Genomic DNA, 16963 nt, shown 5'->3' on the forward strand with positions numbered 1-16963 from the left:
AGTCCTTGGGAAAGTAAAGCAATGTATCTTGCATAGACCTTTAATCATGAATGTCATCAAAGAATAGATTTTTGTTTTTGTTTTGAAAATTACTCTGAACATTTATTTCCAATGCAGTTTCTGTGGCTGAAAAGACTTAAGTAAACTCTGCGAATATTATCCTTTTAAGATCATTTTAATTTTAGTTGAGTGCAGAGGGCTTTTATAAGAAACGTGGAGAAATTTTGGAGGGCTGTGATTTTTTCCCAGTATTAAACATGCATGCTTTAATCTTGCAGTTTATTTTCTCATTGTGTATAGCTTTTCTCTGCAGCACAATTTCTGTCTTGATAATGCCCTTTAGGGCACAGCTAGTTATCAGTAACTGAATATATATTAATCATTATGGCTGCTTCTGATTTTCACTGACAAAGGTTATACATATGTTAGCATATCGTTTCTTTGCACCTACTATTTATGTCTGGATCATTTGTCACAGGAGAGCGTGTGTTGATACAGTTTTAGTGAAGTTGCTCAGTTGTGTCTGACTCTTTGAGATCCCATGGACTGTAGCCTACCAGGCTCCTCCATCCATGGAATTTTCCAGGCAGGAATACTGGAGTGGGTTGCCATTTCCTTCTCCAGGGGATATTCCCAACCCAGGGATTTAACTCAGGTCTCCTGCCTTGCAGGCAGACGCTTTACCATCTGAGCCACCAGGGATGCAATTCTAAGTTTGTGTGTTTTTTAATTTTTTTGAGCGAGGGAAAGAAAAGCTGTACACATTTCATTGCTGACTGCAGGTTTCTTTTAAGATTATGTTCATTGGCCTGTGTGTATACAATATGAAGAATGATCTGAAGTAATTGAGCTATATTTGTATTTATCCACTGTCTTTGATTAAATAAAAAGGAAAACCATAAAAAGAAAAAAAAAAAAACACCCTGGAGTGGGTTGCCATACCCTCTTCCAGGGGATCTTCCCGACCCAGGGATTGAACCCAGGTCTCCTGTGGCTCTTGAATTGCAGGCAGATTCCTTACCACTGAGCCACCAGGGAAAGCCCCTACCTACCTGTTTTAAGTCGAGAGATTAGGTTGTCTTTGCACTATATGGAATTCTAGCCACCGGGTAGCATTTCAGAGAACAGACGTAAAGTTCCGCAATCTTAAAGGTGGCAGAGATTCTGAAGATAATCCAGCACACCCTCTGATGTTTCCGTGCATCCCTGGTCGACCTTCCTCCCCTCACTGCCTAATCACGTGTCCCTTCTCCAGGCAGGAGAATCTGCTTGTCAGTATTTGTATAGATGGATAGAGGAAGGCAGAGTAAGGTGGCTTGTGAACAGTCCCTTGCTGTGGGAGATCCAGTCCTTCCAATCACCCGCTGGAGCAATAAAGTGTTAGATCTCTGAATCTCTGTTTCATTAATGATGAAGATTCTTTTCCATCTTTGAGAAACCTAACTGCTATGAATGAGTGTTAGTCGCTCAGTCCTGTCTGACCCTTTGCCACTCCATGGACTGTAGGCCGGCAGGCTCCTCTGTCCATGGAATTCCCTAGGTAAGAACACTGGAGTGGGAAGCCATTTCCTTCTCCAGGGGATCGTCTCAATCCAGGGGTTGAACCTGGGTCTTCCAAATTGCAGGCAGATTCTTTACTGTCTGAGCCACCAGGGAAGCCCAAATTCTACTAGGCTGTTCCTTATAAGAGCAGTGATACGTTTGTAATTTCTATCCCTCTGCCCTTTGAAACAACACAGAATAAGTCAATCCGTCTTTCAGAAAGTGCATTGGGGTTTAGGATCTGCATGGTTGCATTTAAATTCTCCCCGTGTGGCTGATTTTTACTTCATACTTACGCATGCAGACTAGTATTCAGTGCAGAAAGGCAAAAAAACTTGTTAAATACTAGCTAGTAAGCAGGCATCATTGACTCAATGGACATGAGTTTGAGCAAACACTGGGAGATGGTGAAGGACAGGGGAGCCTGGCGTGCTGCAGTCCATGGGGTCGGAGAGTCAGACATGACTGAGCTACTGAACAACAAAGCATTTGACAGTGATGATAACCTCACTCCTTATTCAAGGTAGCTTCTCTGGCACAAGAAAAACAATTTGTTTTTTGTTTGTTTGTTTGGGGTGCAGCCCTCTATCTGAATGCCTCCTGATCACAACTGCCCAAATCAAATAGTGTGAAAGTTTCAATGTTTAAAAGGTTGATCTGTAAAAAGGGAAAAAAATGAGAGTAAAACTTTTTTCATGTTTGAATTCTCACTGCTAATACTGGAACACAATGTACTGCTGGATCATGGAGGTTTTTTTTTTTTTTTTTTAAATTACAAATGGAAGTAATCAATAGGTTTTGAGTAATTACCTACTCTGCAAGTGGAAAACTTCATGATACCATGCAACAGTTGAACTTGCGCTGAGATGGGAAGTTTGGAGTTATAATACTATAATAGAGCTCAAGGTCAGGAGCAGCTTTCTCGTGTTTGCATCTCTCCGCCCTTCACTGTCTGCAGAAACCGGGATGACAATAAAAGTATTAAGATTTTGCAACTTTCGTCATTGTTTTCTGAAAGGCTTCATTCAATCCCTTACTGCCGTGATGTGAAACAGAAACATAACTCATTTGAAAGAGAGATCAACTCTGTCCTGGAGGAGAAATGACAGTCAGGACAGGGAAAACGAAAAAAAAAAAAAATCTAAATAGGCTGCTTAAGCAGGCGAGGAAATAATCCTGTTTTCAGTCTCAAACACGCCATGTCTTGGACACGCTGGAGCCTGGGAGAAGCTGGGTTTATTCCTAGATCTGCCACGAGGAGATTTGATGCCCTAGCTTTTGTAAAGGGGACTTCATTAATTTGGTTTTTCACTGGTGATATTATTTGGTAAACAACCATGGGGTCCCTTAATGGAGCTCTGATAAAAAGTTTATAGATGAAAAAATATAAAGGCATTGCCCTACACTGCCTTCCCCAGATAATGTAAGATGTACAGTATTTCCATCCACAGGCTGTTTTGGTAGAACTCGGTGTGTGAAGCCCCCCATTGAGTCTCCGGGTGGATAAAGCATACTTCTACATTATCTCTTTGAAAGTGGAATGGGACACAACCTCTGCTAGCTATTTCTTTTTTTTTCCCCTTGGTGAGCCATTCTATTAATACCAATCAAATCGAGAAAATGATCAAATGAAATTGCATTTTGAGCATCATAAGCTGTGTAATGTCTATTCTGTTAAATTGGGACCTATAATTGCTTCTCTACTGAAAAGATACAACAAAGACAGCAATCATGCCATGTCATTATCCCGGACTAGAAAACCGGCCTTTGCTGGGAGGACTTCAAAGGCCTGTGGTTCTCGAATTGCATTTGGCTGCTATTGTTGAAGCTCGGGCAATCTTGATTAGGTGTTTACACTGAGGTAAGGCGCAGAGCAGAGCGCCTGAGTGCCTGGGTCTAGAGCCATTAAAAAATTGTACATTATGTTCCTGGCTTTGAAGTGAGGGTTTGTATGTAGGAGAGCAACTCAGATTGAGTACAGCTGAGCTAGACTGGGCTGGCTACTTCTGTCTCAAAGAAACTCTTCAGGTTCTTAGGGAATCGGCACCACAAAACAAGTTGATGCTTTACCAAGAGCCCTATGTGGATCCGCGTGTACCCACAGACATACACATTGAAACATGTTTAAATACAGTATCACTGTGAGGTCCTGCAGTCGCTGAAGGTTTGGGTCCGTTTCCCCCCTTTCCGTTATATTCTATTAATAACCTCCTGTTTAGTTGTTGTGGGAGAGTCTTGTGTGAATTTATTAGGTTCCCTGTTATTCTCATTCCTTGATGGTATTTATGATATGTGACAAGCATATATCCAGATTAAAATCGGCCAGAGGGTCCTATTTTTCCAAAGTTGCTGTTTGCTTATCATCATTCCAGCACATCTGTTATTGAATCCTCGCTTAGGAGCATAATCAGTGGACTCAGTGTGCGTCTCTTTGTAAACTTGGCTGATGAGTGATGTGCAGTGTTAACTTGTCCTGTTTCTAATCCATATTGCTCTGTGTCAGTTTGGACCAGCTAAGGTCAGCACTGCTGCTGCCTGTATTACATATCTTCTTCTGTGGCTGGCAGAAGAGGCAGGGACGTCAGGCTGTTGGGCTCCAACAAGGGTATTTAGTACAGTTGTTTCAAGCTTGAATTATCTGGGCATTTGTAATAATTATTCAGCTATTTAGAGACAAAACACCTGAAATGTTTTGGCTCTGCCGCTGGCCACTTTCTCTAGCCTATAGAACAGGGAGTCCCCAGCCTTCGGGATCTGTGGTAGAGCTGATGTAACATTAATAGACATAAAGTGCACAATAAATGTAATGCTCGCATCATCCTGAAATCATCTACCACCCTCGGTCTCTGGAAAAATTGTCTTCTACGAAACCAATCCCTCGTGCCAAAAATGTGGGGGACTGCTGCTATAGATCACTTCATAATGTTTTTAGCATGCATCTACTCAGAAACCGATGACACTGAGATCTCTGAACATATTATTTTCACATTCAATTTCTGTATAAGACTCTTGAGCTTTTTACAACCCTACATGAGTTATGCCAGTCACCTACTTAAAGACCCTTCAGTGCACTTCCTTTGCCCTTAACCTTTAAAAGGTTTATAAGGTCCCACATCCTCTACACTCAGCCTATCCTCCCTGCTCTCACTGTTGTTTAGTCACTAAGTCGTGTCCGACTCTGTGACCCAGTGGACTGCAGCACACCAGGCTTCCCTGTTCTTCACTATCTCCCAGAGTTTGCTCAAACTCATGTCTATCGAGTCGGTAATGCCATCCAACCATCTCATCCTCGGTCATCCTCTTCTCCTCCTGCCCTCAATCTTTCCCAGCATCAGGATCTTTTCCAATGAGTCAGGTCTTTGCATCAGGTGGCCAGAGTATTGGAGCTTCAGTTTCAGGATCAGTCCTTTCAATGAATATTAAGGATTGATTTCCTTTAGGATTGACTGGTTTGATCTCCTTGCTGTCCAAGGGACACTCAGGAGTCTTCTCCAGCTCCACAGTTGAAAAGCATCATTTCTTCAGTGCTCAGCCTTCTTTATGGTCCAACTCTCACATCCATACATGACTACTGGAAAAACCATAGCTTTAACTATACAGACTTTTGGCAGCAAAGTGATATCCCTGCTTATTAACATGCTGTTTATGTTTGTCATAGCTTTCTTTCCAAGGAGCAATCATCTTTTAATTTCATGGCTGCAGTCACCATCTGCAGTGATTTTGGAGCCCAAGAAAATAAAATTTGTCACTGCTTCCACTTTTCTCCCTTCTATTTGCCATGAAGTGATGGAACCATAATCTTCGTTTTTTGAATGTTGAGTTTTAAGCTAGCATTTTCATTCTCCTCTTTGACCCTCATCAGAGGCTCTTTACTTCCTCTTTGTTTTCTGCCTCTTCCTCCTGCTCTCGTTAGACTGTATGTTTTCAGGTCTGTTGTTGGGCCACATGCTCTGGGTCCATGCACACGCCATTCTTTGCATGGTAACTTTTCACCTTACCTACTCTGATCAGTCCCATTCACTGGTCTACTCTTGGCCAAAATATAACTTCCTCCAGGAAGCCTTCCCTGATACCCCTAGGAAGTTATAACAGATGTACCTGAGCTCACCACCTTAGTGTTCTGTCCTTTTCTGTGTGTGACGAGTTTCACCCTGGTCGTTACATTTGTCTTGCCTCTAGATGTTAAGCCCCACTAGGGCAGGAAAAGGAGGGACTCTGTGCCGGGCTGTAGGGCTGCAGGGGCACTACTCCCATGAGCTGGGTGGTGACTTTGGATGTGCCTGGCACATACGTGCTCAGTAAACATTACTAAGTGAGAAGATTGATCTACATTGCTCACTGGTTGCTCCATTGATATCAGAACACATCTAATCTATTGTTTCTCTGCCTAGACTTGTGGTTTTCAATTAAAGCCAGGTGGCGGACTATCAGCGATACAAGGTAGAAGCTAGGATCCCATGTCTCTTCTTTCCCTTGCTGGCTTGGCTCCAGGCCCATCAGCCCTTCCTCTCTTCAGCCCTTTGCATTTGCTGTTTCCTCTCCCAAGAAAGCTCTTCTCTCCTACCTTCGTGACCTGTCTGCAGTGGTAACCCCCACCCCCAGCATTCCCTGCCCCTGCTCTGCTTCCTTCCTCTCCTCACCACTTACATCACCTGCTAATACGCTGATGATCTATTTTGTCTATTGTCTGCCTCCTCCTAATAGGAAGCTGGCCCTTATTTTTGTCAGTTTTTTTCACTGATATATTCCAAGCACTTGGGACAAAGCCTGGCACATATGAAGCTCTTAATAACTGTATGCAAATGAATGAAGCCAACAACCATTTTCAAGAAGGTGAAAGAGATTTTTAGGAATGTGGCATGAAACGTAAGCGAGGGTTGATGAGCAACCTGAACTCCCTATAACGCAGCTAAGGATACGTAAGTGTGACCTCTGGATGGTCAGAGGATTCAAACTGCTCCGTGACTAAAACCCTTCGGTGATTCCATGTCGCATAAAGGAGAGGCCTAACTCTTCAGCACAGTAGTTCTAAAACTTGAGCACGTGTCAGAATCACTTGGAGGGCTTGTTAAAACACAGATGTAGGGACTTCCCTAGTCGTGCAGTGGTTAGGAATCTTCCTTGCAAAGCGGAGGACTTGGGTTTGATCCCTTGTCAGGGAACTACGACCCCACATGATACAGAGCATCTAAGCCAGCCTGCCACAACAAAGACCTGATGCAGCCAAATAAATAAACCTTTTTTAAAAAAAAAACCAAACACAGATGTAGGGAATTCCCTGGTGGCCCAGTGGTTACAACCCAGTACCTTCACTGCCAGGGTACAAGTTCGATCCCTGATCAGGGAACTAAGATCCCACGGATCTCACAGCACAGCCAAAACAGCCCCTAAACCAAAACAAAGACACTGATGTAAAGGCCTCACCCCGATGTTTCCAGTTTGGGAGATCTGGGCTGCATTTCTTATGAGTTCCCAGTTTGCAGTTCTAATGGTCCTGATGCTGCTGATCAGGGACCATATTCTGAGAGTTCTTCCTTTAAAATGACACATAAGGGCCCATGTGATAGGCCCATGCCCATTTCTCTAGCCTAAATATGGACCTCCATCCTCACAGTCCAGTCATCCACAATACGATCTAGGCCTCCTCCTTCACTAACTCACTTGACTAAGTAACACTCTCCAGTCCTTTCTTAAGATAGCCTAACTTAAGCCCATAGGCAAACACTCATATTATGCCTTGATATGTCTGTTTCTACTAGTTGAGTTACATGTTTACCAAGAATCTTTTACTTGTTTATTGCTATTGTATATGTTGTTCAAATTATGAATTTTATTTAAAGATCAGATAATTTGGAGAAATCTGAGTGTGAACAGAGAGTTGTTTTCACAAAAACTGAGTTGAATAATTTAGAATGACCCAGTCAAGCAAATGGCAATATCACAACTGGGTGAGGTCTGTGTCTGTGTGTGTAAGAGACTAGAGGACACAGTCACAAAAATCTAGAAAGGTTATGTTCTTAGATTGTTTCCCAGCACTTGCTAAGTTTTTATCAATACTTTGCTTTCAAGAAATCGGAAGTGGAAACCATAGATCTTTCAAACTGATGTGAGAAAGATGTCGCAAAACTCCAGTCCACAGAATATGCACTGACAGGAAGGCCAGTCCCCTTAGTGGAAAAAAAAATTCGTGAGTTAATGTATATTTATATACTTAGAGTGAAAGTAAGATAGTTAACGTCGTTTGTCATACTGCTTTAACCACTTGACTTGATTGACTGGCTGCCAGTTCCTGACCAGGACCATAGTGGTTCCTCCTAGACTCGCAGGTCTCCACTTAGCAGTGTCCTCTCGCACCCTCTTAGCACCCCATGTGCTCCCTTTGCCTGAGGTCTCTTTGCTGCCTGCCTCCACCTGTTACCTTCTGCTGCTGCTAAGTAGCATCAGTCGTGTCCGACTCTGTGCGACCCCATAGACGGCAGCCCACCAGGCTCCCCCGTCCTTGGGATTCTCCAGGCAAGAACACTGAAGTGGGTTGCCATTTCCTTCTCCAATGCATGAAAGTGAAAAGTGAAAAGTGAAAGTGAAGCCACTCAGTCGTGTCTGACTCTTAGCGACCCCATGGGCTGCAGCCTCCCAGGCTCCTCTGTCCATGGGACTTTCCAGGCAAGAGCACTGGAGTAGAGTGCCATTGCCTTCTCCGTGTTACCTTCTACTTCTCCCTGAAGACTCAGTTCTATGACTGCCTCTTCCATGAAGCCCCCTCTGACTTCCCCAGACAGACCTGGGCATTTTTTTTTCTGGGTTCTTTTGGGGCTGCATGTGTCTCTAGGACAGCAGTTACCACTTGGTCCTGTTTACATGTCTGCTTCCTGCTTGGCCAGAAGCTCCTAAAGAGCATGTACTCTGACAGGGACAAAAATGACCACAGAAACGTGGCATCTGGTAAAGAGGCAAAGGATTGTGCTCATCACCATGGCTCTTGACTTTACTGCAGAACGGGGCACTGTGGCCTGGGTAAGAGAGCACAGAATTATCACATTCTCCAGGCACATTATCATTATGTTTTTTTAATTGGAGGACAACTGCTTCACACTATTGTTTCAATTTCTGTTGTACAGCAAAGCGAGTCAGCTATATGTGTGCACATACCCCCTCTCTCTTGAACCCCCCGCCCCGTTCCCCTCCTCTGGGTCGTCGGAGTACTTCGATGAGCCCCCTGTGCTGTGCAGCAGCTCCCCACGCGCTGGCCGTGTTACACGTGGCCGTGCATATACGTCAGCGCTGCTTTCTCAGCCCTTCCCGCCCCCCTCCTGCCCCTTCTGTGTGCACACGCCTGTTTTCTGTGTCCGCATCTCTGCTCCTGCAAATAGTCCAGACATGTTTTTTCAAAGTTATCCTTAGACATGATTTATTCTGTTAAAGTTCTGGTTTTTGAAAGGGCATGCTTCAGTTATGAGGAAAGTTGTCTCTTCACGGGTCCCTCCTCAGTAATGCTTAATTAATGAAGTGTCGCTCTATAGATCAGACAAATCAGTGCTGACTAGCGCATACAAGAAAGATGCCTTAAGAAATGTCTTGTATTGAAAAACCATAAAGTTCAATTTAAATTATGCTGTTATAAGTAAGTGCTCTTGTTGTGGTTGCATAGGGCAAAATTAAAAAAAAAAAATCCAGCAATGAACATACACAAAGTACCTACTCTATAGAATAATATTTTTTTGTCACTATGAGACGTGGGACTCAAAAACACCACCAAACTGGAAGAATTCTATAAAAAAGCATTCTGTGATTCTGACCAAATATAATTAGAAAAAGATGATCATAATTTAAATAAAAGAAGTTTAATTTTATAGACAACCAAAGGTTTCTTAAACCGTGATATTCAAAACCACAGAAAAGGAGAGCATTATATCACTTAGATATTAATCATATCCAATAAGAGACTAAATTCAGATAAAACATTCAGTAATAAATGTAACGTTTATACAAGGCTATATGATTATGCAGAGCATTCACATATAACATATTTTTTTGCCATCTAAATAACTGGATCTGCAGAAGAAGGTAAACATTCAAGACTTAATTTACCAAAGGCAATAACTGGCTCTAATAATAATGGGGCTCAAATCTGGTCTTTCAATGCCAAATTCTATTATTTAACTCAGGAGCATGAACTCCTCAGTTCTGAAAGTTTTTTTCACTTGAGAGTGGTAAAAACTTGAACCACCTCCCCTCAAGTAGTTAAAAATTACATTCCTTCATAAAAGATGTCGAAAATGCTTACTGTATGCCATGCTCTAGGAATTCAGAGATGAGCCATTCCTTGCCTTCAGGAGCTCAGAGTCACGTAAAGACATACAGACACAAACATTAAATAGTGCAGCGTGGTGTCATGGGTTTTATGGTGGGTGTTCAAGGATGAGTGAGGAACTCAGAGTGTCTTAAAGGCAGAGGGCTTTGGGCTGAATCTCAAAATGGAGGGTGAGATTTTCCCAAGGAAACAGGACAGGGAAGGGTAATTCATCAGCCCAGACAGAGGGCCAGGGGAAATGCTGGGTTCAGGGAGCCGTGAGTTCCCAGAGTACGGCTGGAGCATAGGATGCAGGAGTGACAAAGGACGAGGCTAAACTGGCAGAAGGGGCCAGGTCACAGGGGGCCTCGAGTACCACTCTGAGGGTTCGACTCTTCTCTTAAAATTAACAGGGACCCTCATTAAGCAGCTGGCTGATATGATCAGATTTGTATCCAAGAAGAACACTTGTGGCTGCAGTGGAGAAGTTAGATTTGCAAAAGCTGTGATACGAAATTGCCCTTCGAGACCAAAGCGTCAAATATTCACTAAGTTCCTTGTCACCAAGTATAAATGTTTGAAACATTAACTGAGGCCAAATGCAACTTCTTAAAGAAATATTGCCAATGAGTACAAGACTATAGGGTCCTGTAATCCCCGGGGCAGTGTTTGATTGATGAGGGGACCTTCAGGAGACAACCTGGTCAGTGGACAGTCTTTTGGGAGTCACATCATAGAATGAGCTGCTAGAGTCTTGTGTGTGTGCTAAGTCCATTCAGTCGTGTCTGACTCTGTGTGATTCTGTGGACTGTTGCTTGCCAGGCTCCTCTGACCTGATTCTCCAGGCAAGAGTACTGGAGTGGGTTGCCTTTTCCTTCTCCAGGAGATCTTCCCGACCCAGGGATAGAACCCTCACTGGTCTCTGCATTGGCAGGTGGGTTCTTTTACCACTGGCGCCACTTGGGAAGCTAGGGTCTACAGATGTTATTCTTTTGGTAACATTTTGTTCTTACTCTACCTGAAGTCATATGCTTTTCATTTTCAGACACTGTAGCCTGAAAAAACACAGCCATTTGGGGGGACCTGTTTTCAGGGTGGATTCCTTTTTCGTGACTTAAGGAACGACCCATTTAATAACAGCTTCCCTACACTGAGTGTCTGCCACGTGTCAGGAGCTTTGTATAAATTCTTCCAATAGCCCTCCAAGGCAGAAATGAACCCCCTATAACAGATGAAGAAGCTAAGGTTTAAAGAGTCACTTGCTCAAATATCTAGTTAATGATACGACCTAGTACGCTGAAGAGCCAGCATCTAACCTGTGATAGTCTGACTCCCAAACCAGTGTTCTTCTTTGGTTTCATCTCTTCTCCCACTATATTGTGTAGCCTCTTCCAAGGCTGGGACCAACCAAAGCTCTTTGCCCAGGGCTTACATAGTCTTCACTTTCTTACTCATTCACGTCTCAAATCATATCTTCTTAGAAAGTGAAAGCTTCCCTAAGCACCTCGTTAAACATCCCAGTTATACCTTTATTAAAGAAAGTTGACTCAGTATCCTTTGAGGTATTGATCCCTACCCAAAATTATTTTGTTAGATGTTTCTCATCAGGTGATTGGATGTAAGTTTCCTGAAGACTGGCCTCTACATCTCTTATTTCCTGTGATATCACTAGCACTTACTTAACATACAGCTGGTGCTCAATAAAGATACGTTTCGATGAGTGACCTGCTGCCTCAGCAACAGCCTCAAAGATGTGCTGATGCTCAGAACGGGTAGTGGACTCTGTGTAAGGACCTTATATTGTTTTGAAGGCCATAGGTAATGGAATAAACTTTCTATATGCGCGCTGCAAAGTATCTGTAATTTCTTGAAGAAATTACAAGGGAAAGACAGAATAACATGTATAAAGCACTTCCTGCTGTTTTCTGAGCCCATAATAAATTTCACCTTCATCAGTCTTCAAAGTCACACTTTAGAATCAAGATAGAAGGGAGGTGGGAGGGGGGTTCATGTTTGGGAACGCATGTAAGAATTAAAGATTTTAAAATTTAAAAAAAAATAAAAAAATTAAAAAAAAAATCTTTTTTCTTCCTTAAAAAAAAAAAAAAAAAGAATCAAGATAGAAAGGTAGCTCACTTTTCAAGAGACAATTTCCTTTAATGGTAGATCATAAATTGACTTAATTCTAGTGAGTTTCAGACAAATACCTCTGGCTACTAAACAAGTCTTGAATAAAAGCAAGCACTGAATATGCACTAGCTAAGTATTGGCTGACTGTGATACTTAGGTGCCCTCTAGTGTGTGTTGGTTTTTATATCAATTCCTTGCCTTGCACATCATGTGTCTGAGATCTCATAATGCATTCTAAAGGTGATTTTTTCCAGTGCATTTTAATGTAAGATAAACAGATTTATGAAAAATGGTGAAAAGATCATGGAGAAATCAACTTTAAAATATCAGTGGTTCTACTCTGAGCCATTATTTTCAAGCAGAAGTGCAATTTAGGTGACCCTGAGCAATCAAGGAGTATAAAGTTACCAGGGTTCCCACAAAACACTAGATATTGCAAACACGTAAGCATGGTTCAAAAGTAAGACATATGTAAAGGCATGAAATGAAGAATTGTGGTCCCACTCTTTTTCTGCCCCATCCTCTACAATTAACCACCTATGTATTCTTTCTCACTATTTTAAAAGCATATCAAGAAAATATATATATTTTTATTCCTCCCACTTTTTTTGCACTATATACACTTTTCTACAACTTTAACTTCTGTCTTAGTAACAATAAATCCTGAGAGGTTGTCCATAATGGTTCATGGGGAACTTTTTTTTTTTTTAAGCTATAGGATGCTCTGGTATATGGACGTACCATAATTTATTACACATTTCCCAAATAATAGACATCTGGGTACCTTCTAATCTTTTGCTATTAGAAATAAGGATGAAATGAATGATTTTGAACAAGGTTATTTCAAAACTTCACACATATAACAAGGATACTACAGTCCTGGGAGAGGAAGATGTTGGGTCAAATTTAAAAAATAATAATTACTAACACTTATATAGCATTCACTATAAGCCAGGCATCAAGTTAAGCACTCTCCATATATTAATTCACTTAATCTTTTTAATAATCCTTTGAGGAAAGAAGGTACTATTATTATCTCCATTGTAAAGATGAGGAAAACTAAGGCATAGAGAGGCTGCACAGCCTGCCCAAGGTCAGACAGCTAGCAGGTGGCAGTGTTACCCAACCTGGCTTGAAAGCCTATATTCTTGGCCATTATGCTTTGCTTTCTCAGGAGTGTGTGTAGTATTTGTATTTTAAGTGGATATTAGCGACTTGTCCTTCATACTAGTTAGTTCAATTTATTCTCTCACCAGCTTGATTGTACTTTTTTTGCCCAGAGGTTAATAAAAACTTGGGAATTTTATTGGTTTAATTATAGATGAAAAATGGAATCCCAATATAGTATTAATTTGCATTTCTCCTAAATGACCAAAGTTGGATATGTTTTCATATGTTTAATAGCCACATGTATTAATTTTTCTGTGAACTATACATTCCTATATTTTGTGAATTTTTATATTCACAAAAGATACTGTCTATTGGTCCCTTTCTTATTGACTTCTAGGAGCTTTTTACATATTAGAGTTATTACTTTGTCATATGAATTAGACATATTTTTCTAGTTCTTTGTATCTTGATTTTCTTATGCTTTTCTTTCTTGCAGAAGCTTTTGATATTTATACACAGTTTACCCTTGTACAAAGTGAGGGTTAGGGGCACTGACCCTCCATACAGTTGAAAAGCCACGTATAACTTTACAGTCAGCCCTCCGTATCTTCAGTTCTGTAGCTCTGAATTCAACCAACTAAACATTGTGTAGTACTGTAGTATTTATTTATTTTTAAAAAACCACAAGTAAGTGGACCTGTGCGATCAAACCCATGTTGCTCAAGGGGGAAGTGTAGTCAAATTAATCTATGTTTTGCAGATTCTGGATTTTGAATAATTTCAAAGTTATATGAGAATTTTCTTGTTTTCCCTCTAGTATTTTACGGTTTAATTTTTTTTTTAGAGTATACTTTCTTTACAATGCTGTGTTAGTTTCTGCTGTACTACAGTATAAATCAGCCATATGTATACAGTGGTTTAATTTCTAAAAATTAAATATTTGACCCACTTGGGATTTATCTTGTTATATGATATGGGGTATGTATACAACTTAATTTTTTCCCAAATGTCTATCCAGTTGTCTTCTTGGAGAACTCATCATTTCGTCACAGATTTGAGGTCTTGCCTTTATCAAATAATTATGTCAGATCATATATTCTCACACTAATTTGGTCCTAATTCTAGACTTTCTGTTCTATGTGTCTGTAAATGCATTAAACAAAACTTTATTGTTTAATTATTGAGGGTTTAAGTATACTCTGTTATCTAGTGGGGCTACATTCTTTCATGACTCTTTTTAAAAAAATTTGTTTATTTTAATTGTATAATTACTTTACAATATTGTGACGGCTTCTGCCGTATCTTTCATGACTCTTAATTTGCAGAGCTTGTGTTCTTATTATTCTTGCCTGTTTCTTACGTGAACTTAATAATTACCTTTTCAACCTTTTTTTTTTTTTTTAATGGGTTGACATTTTTACTGGGATGTTGTGTTGTGAACTTCTTAGACTTAATTTCAAATCTTCTCAAAGAACAATGCACTGCTTAAGATCCTGTCTGATTCACTGGGCATAGAGATTTGCAACAAAATGATGGGTTTTCTTGACTGTGTAGTGGTAATCGACATTTATTCATTCACTAAACCACAGAGTTCATTTATCCTTTCAATATCTCTAGTTGTAAGATGTTTATCATCTCTTTCAAAGAAATGAATAGGGACAAACAGATTTCCAAAAAGAAACCCTTCCAAACAGATGCTGCTTAATCTAAAACAGCCTCCAAACCTGCCACCCCAACTTCTTACCTCACATCCTCCGCCACTGCAAACATCAAGGGCCAATGAGCAGGGGCTTACACAATTGTTACTGTAGATTTCTGGAAAACCCTGTATGTTCTTTCTGTGTCATCCAGGGACCAGCACCCTTGGCATCGCCTGGGAGTTTGATGGGAATGCAGACTCTTGAATCTCACTCTAGACCTACTGGATCAAAATCTATATTTAAACTCGCCCTACGGGGGTTCATAAATACCTTGAGGTTTGAAGGAAAGAAGATCAGTGGTTCTTAAAGTGTGGGCTTGGTAGCAGAATAGTGGACTCGGCAACTATGTAGAAAAATCCAAACCCTTGGGCCCCACCCTACCCCTAATGGGTCAGAAATCCCTGGGTTAGGTCCCGCAAGCTGCTTTAACAAGCTCTCTAGATGATTCTAGAGGAGGAAAGGAAGGACAAGAAGGGGACAAGGGGACGACAGAGGACGAGATGTTTGGGTGGCGTCACCAACTCAGTGGACATGAGTTTGAGCAAACTCTGGGAAATAGTGAAGGACAGGGAAGCCTGGCATGCTGCAGTCCCTGGGGTCACAAAGAGCTGGACACAGTTGAGCAACTGAACAACAACAACTGGATGATTGTGATACACTAACATTTGTGAATCCTTGCTCTAGATCATAGACTCTCAGTCTTGCTGAGATACTAGGGTCACCTGGCAAGCGTTGGAAGCTCCACAGTGCTTCCAAAGTGAAGCATTAGAATTTAGAACTAGAACTGTGCAATTAGAAAAGCGAAATTAGAATTTCAGTTGCTGCAGGCTCAGGAACCAAGACGCTTCTCATTTTCCAGGTGATTGCAATGTGAAGCCAAGGATGAGAACCACTGCTCTCGTGTGGAACAATGCTGCTCAAACCTGGCTTCATGTTAGAACCGCTGAGGGTCTTTTTTAAAAATACTGATGCTCAGGATCTCATCCAGAGATGTAAACTGGTCTGGGTAGTGAGGATCACATTCTCTTCACTGCCGCCTCCCGCCGCCCCCCCCCATTGAATCCAGCCAGGATTTCAAACCACTGTTCTAGAAATACCACTTCTCACACATAAACTTCAAATCACAGTAAAGAGAATAAAGTTTGGAGGTGACAGAAGATGGACACATTTTGTTTCCCATATGTGTACTGAGCCCTGATAGTATGTTAGGCTAGAAGATTTAAAGAGAAGTACAGGGACTTCCCTGTTGGTCCAGGGGTGAAGACTTTACCTTCCAATGCTGCAGGTGCGGGTTAGATCTCTGGTTGGTGAGCTAAGAACCACATGCCTTGTGGGCAAAAAACCAAAGCATAAAACAAAAATGGTACTATAACAAATTCAGTGAAGACTTAAAAAGTGATCTACATCCAAAAAAAGAAAAAAAAATCTTAAAAAGTACAAGGCATAGTTCCTGCCCATCAGGGAATATATAATCTGTACTGGCAGAAAGACCTGCACATACTTCATACATAAATAATGACTTGTGAACACATCATTCTATGCTACTGACTGTAATTCAAAAAACAAGTTACACCTATTATTGTATATCACTATTAGGTCAAACTAGTTTGCATCTTTTTTTTTTTTAAGGAATTGGAGTAAAATGAAGGAAATGTATGTTAGAAAATGAGGAAGAAACAATTTTGAGTACAATTAGCAATCAGCCTTTAGACATTTGAATCTGGAGAAAGTGGAGGAAAAGATCCATGGCCATTTCACAGAATAATTCAAGAGCTTAAAGACTGGGCAAACCTGAACTGCTTTAAAGTTTCCTCCTGGGCATAATGAAACAAGATTATGCTATGGAATCAGTGACAATCAACACACCCTGATATTGTTTGTAAATTAAGCTATGACTATTAAGAAAAATTAGCAATTAAGTCAATTAAGGAGCTTATGATAAACCTTTTTTCAGTTTTATTATTGGAGATATAACTAATTATTTTTTGCTTCACTATTTGCCTCTTCTCTTTTGAGAATACATTTAAAAACAAAGGAAAAATATTGCCTTAGTCTAGGAGAAATTATTGACCATAAACAGCTTTCACAGAATTTATTTGTATTTTAAAATGAGTGACCAAGCAAAATTTTAAATGTCACATAAGTTTCATGGAAAAGTACATTCACAACTGGAACTGAGTAAAAAATCTTG

At 40.9% G+C, this 16963-nt stretch overlaps 1 protein-coding gene across 1 annotated transcript in view; it reads right to left on the minus strand.

Moving 5' to 3' along the window:
• C15H11orf63 (chromosome 15 C11orf63 homolog) overlaps nt 1-16963 on the minus strand; it is an 80728-nt gene that overhangs the window by 37198 nt on the left and 26567 nt on the right. The gene's annotated exons all lie outside the window — the stretch shown is intronic.

The sequence above is a fragment of the Capra hircus genome, chromosome 15 (genome assembly GCF_001704415.2).
Source record: "Capra hircus breed San Clemente chromosome 15, ASM170441v1, whole genome shotgun sequence".
Lineage (NCBI taxonomy): Eukaryota > Metazoa > Chordata > Mammalia > Artiodactyla > Bovidae > Capra > Capra hircus.